Source organism: Opisthocomus hoazin, chromosome 5, assembly GCF_030867145.1.
Source record: "Opisthocomus hoazin isolate bOpiHoa1 chromosome 5, bOpiHoa1.hap1, whole genome shotgun sequence".
NCBI lineage: Eukaryota > Metazoa > Chordata > Aves > Opisthocomiformes > Opisthocomidae > Opisthocomus > Opisthocomus hoazin.
In genome coordinates, this window is record NC_134418.1 from 83,498,396 (window position 1) to 83,511,068 (window position 12,673).

At 41.0% G+C, this 12,673-nt stretch overlaps 1 protein-coding gene across 3 annotated transcripts in view; it reads right to left on the reverse strand.

The window, feature by feature from the left end:
• The window catches only part of TRMT9B (tRNA methyltransferase 9B (putative)), a 118,293-nt gene that overhangs the window by 99,341 nt on the left and 6,279 nt on the right, over positions 1 to 12,673 (reverse strand). The gene's annotated exons all lie outside the window — the stretch shown is intronic.

The following is a 12,673-nucleotide window of genomic DNA, read 5'->3' on the forward strand; positions in this document are numbered from 1 at the left end:
GCTAAGCAACAACTTGCAGGGTCATACGTGCTTGTAGAGCAAGAATTGTAGGCAGGAAAATAACTAGAAGAATAAAAATAAGGTAGATAATTCTTAGTCTAAAAAGCAGGAAAAAGTTTCTTACAGGTTTGGACTTCTGCTAAGGGGTGGTACTAAAGGAAACTGATTGCAACTCTCATCCTGGGACATTTGAAGCTCAAACGCTGAATTCCAACTCAATGTAGAGCACAGCCTTGCGCGGCAGAGACAGGGACTGCGGGGCCCAAAGAAGACCCCTTCTGTCTTCCCTGACTGTACAGCACAGCATCACCGGATGTGAGCTCCCGCTCGTCTCCCAGGCTCAACGAGGAATCAGAATCAATCGTTACAGAATCACTTGTTCTTTTAGACACGTTCCTCCTTCAGCCATATTTTAGTCATACCGTAGCCCTGGTGAATGCAGATCGCTTGACAGTAACGTAAGGTCAGGTCTGTGGGACACGTAGTATCTTCTGCAAGATCACCTGATGTGGCTGGGAAAACAGACAAGCTCAGGGCACGCAATTATTTATTCAGGATTGAAAAGATAAATCAAGGTTTGAACAAATTGATCCCAGTTTATTTTGCTTATTTTTAAAAATTGGACAATTTGAAAGAAAAATGTCATTCCCCCGTGGCAAGGGAGAGCCAATGAGGCAATTAATACAAGAAAGAATGACACCGAGAACAGTACTGCTACTGGTTACATTAGAGGTTCTCGTGAAAGACAAACAAAGAAATGATGTGGAAATGATTAAACATCTTCAAAAAAATTAAACACATTTAAATAGCCCTCATGGAATTCAGACATCATGAGACACAAAAAATGATTACTGATTCCAAGAAAATATCAAGAGAAATAATTTTTTTGGTAACTCCATTACAGTTCAAAGGGTAATAAATTAACACTGAAGAACTGTTCAACAACTGAACCCTGAAAACACTCAGTAAACAATTTAACAGTGTTTGGCAGAAAATGTCAGGAAATGCTCAAAAAAAAGTCTCTCCCCTCCCCCAGGACAAAAATCACTGCATTATGAGTGTGAGATAGTACAAAATTCCTTGTGCCAGCTTTGTTTGTTATCAAGGTTCAATATTCCAAATTTAATTGAACTTCAAGCTGTTCAAACTTGTACATTTCAAACTTACATCTTGTAATCTTCTTGTTTTCCAATTTATTTTTGCCAGAGTTAAACAGTTGATCACATACCCAACTAAAGGAGCTGGCATGTAAATATAAGGTGCGGCTAGAAGTGACATAAGTAATTCCTCTGATCCCCTACTTAACCACTGGCAGAGCGTGTTATTTCTACGAAAACACTATTTCAGAAACCAGCATTCTCCCAAGGTGAGATCAAGATTCTTGTCCCAACAACTTTTTAATGAGTTTTTGGGAGAGTAGAGATGTCCATTCCAATGTTAAGAGGTGAATCTCATGTAAAGGCGTACTTCTTGTCTCTCAAATCTTTGCACTGCAGTATCAGCTAGACATTGTGCTTTACTTCTTGTCCTAACAAGTCATATTGCTGACATAGAGCAATTTCTTTCACCCAAAAGTAGGGGCAAAAACTCTCCAGTGCTTCATAAATGATTTACTAAACATATCTTGAGATGAAAGGTATGTACAGAATGAAAGATAAATGCACATCTTAAATGTAGGAATAATAAAAAGTAGTGTAACTTGTTGTCAACTGTTTGCTGTATGTACTGTCACAAGCATAACCAAAATCCTGGCTGTGTCTTCAAAGACTGAGGTCATACCAACACAATTCCAGAAAGTCCTTTTGCACTGCTGCTGAAAGCTGTATAATGGAGGTATTCTTCATGCTAAATCTGTAACGGCAGCATTTTTCAATGCTGCACTTACCAGTGTTATGAAGAGGGAATGTGCTCACACCATTTGATACCCTCCGTTTCTGAAAGCATTTCGTACTAAACTGTGCTGTGTAAGACAGAACAAACACCAACCAGCACCAGAAGGACACCTGTCAAGCGTGTTGTATTGTTTCCCTTATATATTCATCTTATAATGTGAACTCTGTCCGTATTTAATATATTCTGTTGCTGTAAATTAGTTTCCTCTAATTGATACGAAAAGCTGAAGTTTTTCTGTGACTTTTCTCCTTCCACAGAGCTTCACTCAGGCAGCCGTTGCTCCGTCACTAACGCTATTCCACTGAAACCACATCATCATGGCATAAACACGAGCTGTCAGAAAGCGTGGATTTGCACAGAGGCTTTGGGAAATCTGTGAGTAGGCTTTATTGTATGGGAAGACAGACTGCACAGAGAAACACTGCTCAATGAGCCAACATTCAAGGTCTTAGAAGTTGCTACATCTGAGCCAGTGAATGCTTTTTGAGAATACCGATCTCTAGGCTTTGCTAATATGAAAACCTTCTTTAAGGGATAGCTTAGCTACGATAACTATTTTATTATGAAAAATTATGTTTATTTCATAACAATTAGGTATTGATTAAAAAGAGTTCGGGATAGCTTAGCTACGATAACTATTTTATTATGAAAAAATATGTTTATTTTATAGTGATTAGGTATTGATTAAACAGAGTTCTTGCTACAAGTGTAGAATACATATTCGTATTACTTAAATAGACTGTAGACGATAATGTTATTTTTCCTTAATGAAACCTGGTTAGACGTACTGTAAGATTCCTGTAAAGCACTAGAAAATACCTCAACACCTTCATTCTTCTCTTCATTCTCTTCCAATCCTTCACCGAAATGCTCTTGCCTATCATACTCCTATTTGCCATCATTCTTTTCTTTGTCATACATATTCAGCTCGTACATCTCTTTGTAACTGAGTCAACTGGTTGCTAACACGTACTTACTCACTAACTTGGCAGTGATGGGCACAGTTGCATTTTAGAAGCTCCTGGAAAGCAGTGGGGTTTTGATAACCCAACCATTCATCACAGGCCTACGCTTCTTTTGGCATTAGTTTTCTAACCAGAACTCATTGGATAGGTTTCCAACTGGCAGAGTGAACTCACGTTGCAAAGACCACGCTGAAATTTGTGCCTGGTAGTGCACGTAGCATGTGCTGGAGTAGACAGCATTTGTGTGGTGAAAATAGTTTACTCATTTGGCACAAAAAGATATGATAATGCCACTCATCAGAAAAAACTACAGATGACAGTTGGGTTGTCTCAGCAAGGGTTCATATTCTGTGTTCTCGCTCTCAAGGAAAGTTGTCCTGTTTGGTTTTCATGAGGATTCATCTGACGCTGCCTGTAGGCAAGTACAGTGCTAAAAGCCGAGTAGGGACAGAGAATACAGCCTGGCACGCATTCCAGCGCTTCCCTTATGACCAAATTTGCACTTTCAGTAAAAGCTAACACATTTCCAAATACGTCCTTGCCCATTCTGACTTCCTTTCCTGAGATGTCTGTGACATCTTTCATTCTGTTGTCATCCGGAAACATTTTCTGGTTCTGTTTGAACATCAGTTCATAAATCTCTTTTGAAAGAACCACCATTCTGAAGACAATTCTTGAACTCACTATATCTGCTCTCTTGCTTTGTGTACGTTCAGTACGTGATCAGGAAAATCTGTAAGACTGACTGACAGACTGACAAGTTCTACCTAATTAGTACTCACCAGGTTTAGCCAGTCACCTTCAGCACTTCAAGCAATGTTCCACCAATGTAAGATCTTGCTTTCCTAATTCTAAATACCTGAAGATTTGCATGAGTCAAAGAGAGTTATTCAATGGCATTATGTCTCTCGTCAAGTCTAAAGATATTTCAAACCTGAAGTGGAAAACTAATGTGATATAAACTGTGCAAAAACCAAGCATGAGCTAAAAGAGAGTGGATGTGCAAGAAAATAACATCATGGAACACAATTTGCATTCTGGATGCTATCCTGGAAAAAGACAGTCTTTGAAAGATTACTGCACATTAAAAAAATCTACCAAACAGTACAAATAAATGACTTATTTAAAACGGGTTCACTTCAGAAGCAGTATATTACCACCTGCACTACTACACTAAATGGGAGTAAAATTAAAAAAAAAAAACACCTTATTTTCTCCCAGTTACTTCCAACTATAATTTTTCTCCACTAAACCAAAACAGTAGAGAATAAAATTATTTTAATACCCTGCCATACGACAAACAGATAATGCACCTACAACCACACCCCCACACACATACCCACTATATTGTTTGAATATGATCTATACACAAACACATTTGCTATGGTTAAGACAGAAATTGAGCCACAAAAAAACCCTGCCCCATACAGTACAGGAGACCTACAAGAAATGCAGGAATAAAATTCAATTCTTGCAAGGCCCTCTTAACTACGTCACCCCCTTTAGGAACTCCCTGTAGTAAAGAAATTTTTCATTGATACAGACTTTTTTTTCTTTTCAAAACCAGCTTTAACATAGGAGCAAACACCGCGCTCTGATTTTTTTGAAGTGCCTTCAGGTTTATGCGGGCCTAAATGCAAACAGAAGCTGCCCTATAAGTTTTAGAAATACTTGGCTAGGCACCAAACGCGGCACTTACATAAGGCCATATAATCACCTGACACTTGTAGCTGCCTCGCTGATTTTCCAAGAATTTTAATCCTCTTTTCCCGAAGCTATCCCTTAGTGAGAAAACATGTTTATTCTATTACTTATATGCTTGCTTTGGAGGCAAACAGTTTCATTTATCAGACAGGAGAGTAATATTTTCCGCTGTCAGACATCAGAAATCAAGACATTTCTCTGCACAGCACAGTACAAAGTGTGGCTTGCTATATGAAAGGGCCCATTCCTTAACTGTGCACTCCCAGGTTGTTCCTACACATTTTAAAGCCTTTCTACAGAATAACGAAGCTTCCCAGCTCTTCTGTCCCGCCAAACGGACCGATCACCATGCTGGCAAGCAAGGCACATAGCCGGTGCGCAGCAATTGCCAGACTAAGAGCGGTCCAGAGATAGCTGCTCGATGGCTGGGGGCAGCACTTGAACTTCCTGTTATCGTAAGTCTTGGTTTTATTGGATGTTTATATAACTAACCTATTCACTTTGCTTCAGTTCATATTTTATGTCAGATTGAAAATGTAACGGGTCAAATCCCTAGACCCATAAAGTCAATGGAAGTTTTAACTTCAGAGAAACCAAAATCTGCCTCACTATTACTCAAAATGTTTCATACTAGTGACTATACAACTGGAGCTATTCATTAACAATTCTTTTGGTGTCTGTTTCTTTGCATGTGTAATTTACACTTGCATCCTTTGTAATAATTAAAGGTCATTAAAGTGACAACAGAATGTATTAAGAAGTCTCTGAACCACAAATTGTGGGAAGCCAGAACAATACTCTGGGGAATTACCACTTCTCTTTAAAAACAATTATTGCTTGCTTTTCTTACAACAACAGAGTAGCAGATCGGTTCAGACTGGAAGGGACCGCTGGAGGTCTTTGGGCCACCCTCTGCTCAAAGAAGGGTGAAGTAGAGCAGGTTGTCCAGGCTGTAACCACTCAGGTTTTTAATCCTTCCAAGGACGAAGGCTCCACAAGTTCTCTGAGCAACCTGCTCCAGAGTTTGACCACCCTCACAGTAAAAAATATTTTTCTTATTTTAAGTATTTCAGTTTGTGCCTCTTGTTCTGTCACTTCTTCGCAGTGGGGTCACCTTGTAGTTGTATGTATATGGGAGGAATATTTGGAAATCTCTGCTGTTGCAAAACCACCAGCGAAACTCCACTTTAGCTGTACAAAAGATCACTCAAAACATCATTCACTGTCAATCACTGGTGTGTCAAACCAAATTTAAATTCCCACCACACTCCTACATAAGCACTTCCTACTATTACTCCTGCAAGCAGTTTTCCCCTAAAAAACAGATCTATCTCATAACACTTCTATAGTGGTTGAGGTTCCAGAAACCAGAAGGGGCTCGTCATACAAAAGGGGTGGAGGGTGGGTGAGGAAAAGAGCTGAGCTTAGAAAGTCAGAGCAAGTTCTCTGCAAACAAGTTTTACTTCTGTAGCAGCATGATCCATAAAGTAGGAGGAAAAGGGAGGAGAGCATGAAATCAATGGCTGGGAAGAGCCACTGACGACTCCGCAGCAACTACTGTTCTGTGCTTTCCAACACTTTCCTCCCTTGATGTCAGCAAAACAGCAAGAGGACTGAAGGCACTGAACGGTTATTTATTAAAATTCCTGCCTAATTGAAACCTTTATGCGTAATAGAACGAGAACAGTTAAAAAAAAAAAATCAATCTGCTGTTGTCTGTTACTAAAAAACAATTCATTTTGTTGTTTTCAATAACTATACTAGTCCACTGAAAACTGAATCTCCACAATAAAAAAAAAATGCAGCTTTTAAAACTTCACTACCAAACACGTCATACTAAATAATTATTTGAAAGGTTGGCAACAATCTCCATTTTTGTCTTTATCTTCACTTTCCTAAACGTGCAGTTCTTTTACATCCCAACACGTCTTGCTTCTGGGATGCATTATGTATGACGGGAAGTAATTAGAAGATTGCTTAAAATCTTAGACCATCAGTTTCACACAAATAGAGCTGACTTCAGTTTCTCGCTTGAAAGACTTTTTGACAAATAATGTAGTTGTTAACTGCCAATTTTCTAGTGGGAAAACTAAACATAATTTCAAACTGTGACATTTTGTTTTCTCCATCTCATCTAAAAGATTGTTTCCAAGTAGTTTATTAAACACTGAAGATATCTCCAGCTCAGCATATTTACCAAGCTAAGCAGGAATTCAAACTTCCATTCCTTCTAAGGGCCAAGCCTGCAGGAAAACAACCATCTGCCTGGAGATCTGTGAATTTTCTTCCGCATCCTGAGAAGCACATTCTGGCCAGAGAATCTAGCTTGTACAGCAGAACAGGCACAGCAAGCCCCTGTAAACTTCCCACATGATACTGACCTAAAATGGAAAATGCTGAGAGTTGAATTTACATGAAATAAAGCACATTAGGTCAGTTGTTAATAAATAAATAAATAAAAATCCAGTTTTAGGGATGTGTGTCTGCTTGACTGAATGGACAAATAAAAAAATACTTTTGTTCTATCTGGAATGAGAGAAAAAAAAATGGACTTTGCTTTGAAAAAAAATACTTCCTAATTTCACTCAGCACTGCCTAACAGCTTCCATGAATAACAATGGAATTTTTGACAAGTATCAAGAATTTGTTTCACAATTAATTTTTAATTGCTCTACAGCATCTTCAGCGGCTTTTTTCGTAGGGCCTGCTCCTAAGCCCAAGAGTCAAGCAGTGGAACTACAAGATGGCATCTCTACCGCAGGAGAAACAGCAGTGGTTTCTCAGAGCAATACGTACATTTGGACAGGGTGGTGCTGGCAGTTTCTAATATGGGCTACAGCAGGAATACAGGCATGCACTAGGCTTCCTAATGAAACTAAAGCTGGTTTCTTTGGAGGGAAGCTCATACACATTACAAAAAGTTCGAAAGACCCTTTTCTCTCCCTTAACCTGCACTCTGTAGTGATCCTGCCCAGACCACTGCACATCAAGGGGCCACTGGTCGGTGCAGCAGTTAACGCGCAGAGGAACACCCAGTTTGGCCTTCAGCCCTGCGTCGTGCGGCGCAATTTCCCTGCCCGCAGGATAAACCTCACCGGCTCACCGCAACCGGCAGCTCCCAGCTGGCACCAGTGATTCCACGCCCGCGCGTCCTTCCCTTTACCTACAACTTCTCCCATGAACATCCTTTCTGTCCACCAGTGGAAATGATGAATCGAGCTGCTCACTTGTGAGCAAAGCCTCTGCTCCAACAGCCAAAAGGGGGCAAGCTGTTCTAAGACAGGACCCGCACGGCACACTGCATGCAGGGGAGACAAACTACTGACATTTTTGGAATGCAGAGAAGCACACCATATCACCTTTACAGACAGAAGTACAAACAAGGACAAAAGTAGGTTTTGTTTGGTTTTTTTCACATTTAATAGCACTTACTACTCTCTTCATATAGAACTACTTCATTTTTGTTTCAGGAAACACCGAGCCTTACAGAAGCTAATGCAAACTCTTTTTGAAAAGGTTGTAAATACTTTGCTCACAGGTACATACCTATATTTTCATGTATATAAATCTTAATAGGATAATGACATAAGAATTGTAGGAATGAAGTACGCAGTGGAAACAATAGTGGAATCTAAGGTAAAACCTAATATTCTGAAAACCAAATGTTCAAAAAAATCAACTTACTAGAATGTCTAAGACAGTGACATTATACAAGTGCTTATTTCAAAACAACGATCAATCATTCCACAGGCATTGTTATTTCTTACATAAATCGCCTTAAAACGATTATTTTTAACTCAAGATTTCTTAAAACAGCCGTTCTGAGGAGAAACTGTTATTTGCAGTTAGAATTGTTAAAAGCATTATGGCTTTCTGTTGAGATCTACAGAAAGGTAGTCATTGCCTCCAAATGAAGCTGCATCAAGACTGAAGACCTGTTTCGGATTTACTGGCGCATGTTATCATTCACACACTTCAGTCTGGGGCAGGAAAGGAAGGATCAGAGGTTCCTTCCAGGTATCAGCGTGCTCCCAAAACACTGTGGACAAAGCAAAATCCAGGCTATGGTACAGTCGGAACACAACCTATATTTTGCTTTAGGCGAGACGAGAAAGCAGGAAAGCAGCCACATCCATGACTTGCCAGCTTTATACCCTCTGCAAAGAGGTGATCTCAGTGAGGAGAGGCACAGCTCAGTCCTGCTAGCGTAAATATAATCAAAGAGATTTGCAGTATGTCTTTGGAAAACGTAAAATGAACTACCTCCCCTTTTGCTTCCACCTCCTTCCCAGTAATTATTTATTCTACCTAAGTGTTCCTCTCACATACCTGGTACTTCTCTTACAATGTAAGCCTTTTTCAATGGGAAAGCCATCTGGATAAATTAGACTACAGGCTGCTGCCTTCTTTGCTCACATTTCGCCGTTCTTGACATGTGGACTCCGATACGCTGCAATCCATCAGCACATAGCTATTTGGAAACCTTTCATTCTGGTGTATTATTGCTTACTTAACCGTAACAGTTTACTTAACTCGGCTGCTCTGCCCAAGATACGAATCAGCCCTACAATCAGTATAACCTGCTTCTAAGCCTGGAATCAATTACTGGCCTGACTATTAATTTCATTAATGATGTCGCAGAACTCAAGAATTCTGAGAGTCTGTTAGCCCCCAGGAGCTAGTGCTGTAAACATCGGAGTATTCCACTCGCCATTCCTATCAAGGTAATCCAGGTACCAAAAAAAGCAACTCAGAAAGTAAATCTTTTCTAAATAAATAAATGTTTAAACATAATAAAAACATGCTGCACCTTCTATTTCTACAATTAATAACATACATTTACATCTAGCCTACGTAGTTAACTTGTGGCTTAGACTTAGGGCCAGGAATCGGGGTGTTAAAGCAGTCCCCGTGGGAGGATGAAATATTACAACAGTGATGAAACTTGAAACAGCGAGCCATACATCAAATCTCGGCAGCCGAGAGCCCCAGGACACAAACCAAGTACTCTGCAACAAGAAGGCTCTGCCACGTGTCACAGAGGAAAACAACAACAACAGCTTGTCAAGTTTTCAGCTCTTCAGTGCAGGACAGGCATGAAGTGGGTGTAGGGTGGGGCTCTCAGGTGATCTACCAACACCGGCCCAGCAAAATGCAAACGTGAAACAGACCCTGCATGCCAACACACCCCTGAAAAACAGCAGGATAAGCTGTTCACTTAAAGCACTGTGATTTTTTTGATTAGAAGTAGAAACATGAAGATAAATAGAATATATTATGTGATTTTAAAAATACTCTCATGCATGGGCTTATCAGTCTTTCAGCTCTTGTGAAACCCTTCCTGGATAATTAGGAGTTGAGGGACACAAATCGTTAAAAAACATCCCTAAAATGGAATGCTTACATATAGTATGACAAGGACAGAGCACGTAAAAGAGAATCCATTCAGGATGGGCTACTTACCACAGAGCCGCATGCGAGAAAGTGTGATCAGCCTAGACTAACATGACTGAAACTTTGTACCACTGCATGGACAAATTATGTCCGATATATGGTGAAGGAAAAAAAAAATTTGTTTATTCTGTTTTTTCAGGAATGGAAATGAAATCAAATTACATGTTCTTTTGTCCCTACATAGATCAGTTGTGGACAACAGCCAAAGACCAGACCAAATACTCATTTATCTTATTGTATAAATATGGTGAAGGAGAAAGACTGAAACACTAAGTGTTCTTCACACAGTCATGCTGAAACGAAGCATTTGAGAGTGCTCACTTCTCTCCTGTATGACCCCGTGCTCTGTTGAAAAAACTACTGGTCTCTGAATTCACTCCTGTCATCTGCTGCCTTTGGCAGAAGTGATACAAAGGTGTACATCTCCTGCACTATGCTTGTAGCAAAGGTTGAAAAGGTGCGGTCGTGATATCCCAGCCTAAGAAGCGCACCGTGCAGTGCGATGCTACTAACGTTCAAGAAGCAAATAGGACATAAGTAACAGTAAATAGGCACAAACCCAAGTAGAAAGGGGATATTTAATAGTCAGAATCAACTGTAGCATTCATCTTGTTGCTAAGAGGTAAATTATTGCCAATTAGACCATTTCATTAAATACAGTTTTCTGCCACCTTGATTAAGTTTAAAGGAATCACTTTTTGACCAGCTCAGATTTTCTTCACCTAACACAATATTTAGTAAAGAATACTATTCACAGGCTTTGAAGAAAATTCATGTATTGTCTGTTCTCACTGATGGGAAACAGTTGCCCAGCGCTCTAAAACCTCTGCAGGAAAGACGCTCATTAGATAAGGAAAAAGCCGATACACGTGCAAACTCTATGGAACTCTATTAATGAGAAATATTTAAGACCAGCAGCAGTTGCTCCTCTGATCCTAAAGAGTTAATCTTAGAAGAATAAAGTAAATCTGTATTTTTTAACTACATCAACTGCTTTTTAATTTTTAAAGGCTAGTAACTTTAATTATCTAGAAACTCAGTGATTTATCTAGTACTAGCAGCACTGATGTACACTGCTTGTAGGCAAAGGTACCTGACAGTCACGGTCAATAGTATTGCACCCCATTGCAGCCTGAAGTCCAGTCCAGTAGTAACAAGTAATTTGTTTCCCCTCACCACTGTAAGTAGGCTGTGAAATATTCTCTGCTTTCTATAGTGGTTTCTTAAAATCATAGAACGTTCAGGGTTGGAAGGGGCCTCTGTGGGTCACCCAGCCCAACCCCCTGCCGAAGCAGGGTCACCCAGAGCAGGCTGCACAGCACCACGTCCAGGCGGGTCTGGAATATCTCCAGAGAAGGAGACTCCACAGCCTCCCTGGGCAGCCTGGGCCAGGGCTCCGTCACTCTCAGACTGAAGTTCTTCCTCATGTTCAGCTGGAACTTCCTCTGCTTCAGTTTGTGCCTGTTGCCCCTTGTCCTGTCGCTGGGCACCACTGGAAAGAGTCTGGTCCCATCCTCCTGACACCCACCCTGCAGATATTTATAAGCATTTATAAGGTCCCCTCTGAGCCTTCTCTTCTCCAGGCTGAACAAGCCCAGCTCCCTCAGCCTTCCCTCGTAGAAGAGATGCTCCAGTCCCCTCACCATCCTCGTAGCCCTCCGCTGGACTCTCTCCAGTAGCTCCTCATCTTTCTTGAACTGGGGAGCCCAGAACTGGACACAGCACTCCAGATGGGGCCTCACCAGGGCAGAGCAGAGGGGAAGGAGAACCTCCCTCGATCTGCTGCCCACACTCCTCTTGATGAACCCCAGGATCCCACTGGCCTTCTTGGCACCCAGGGCACACTGCTGGCTCATGGTCAACCTGTCGTCCACCAGGACACCCAGGTCCCTCTCCACAGAGCTGCTCTCCAGCAGGTCCACCCCAAGCCTGTACTGGTGCATGAGGTTGTTCCTACCCAGGTGCAGGACCCTGCACTTGCCCTTGTAGAACCTCATCAGGTTCCTCTCTGCCCAACTCTCCAGCCTGTCCAGGTCACGCTGAATGGCAGCACAGCCTTCTGGTGTATCCACCACACCTCCCAGTTTGGTGTCATCAGCAAACTTGCTGAGGGTACATTCTAACTCTTCATCCAGGTCGTTGATGAAGAAGTTAAACAAGACTGGGCCCAGTACTGACCCCTGGGGGACACCACTTGTTACCAGCCTCCAACTAGACTCAGCGCCGCTGATGACAACCCTCTGAGTTCTGCCATTCAGCCAGTTCTCAATCCACCTCACCGACCACTCATCCAGCCCTCACTTCCTGAGCTTCCCTAGGAGCATATTATGGGAGACTGTGTCGAAAGCCTTGCTGAAGTCAGATGTATTTTAAATGACTGAAACTCTGTATTTAATTCCACATTTATTATTAACTCTCCAGAAAAGAAAGGGTTTTTTCAAGAGGCTAGATAGTGAGCATAATAAGCTTTTTCCCTTCCTTCTCCCTTGGTTTAAGACTGGGTTTTACAATACAGGCATACTTATAATGCAAATATAATGTAGTGACTGTAATTCCCCCCCCTTTTTTTAATTGTATCAGAATGAATAGCAATAATTATTACCAATTAAACGAGAACTCTCCTATTTAGCAAAATATATGCAAAATTAAATATATCT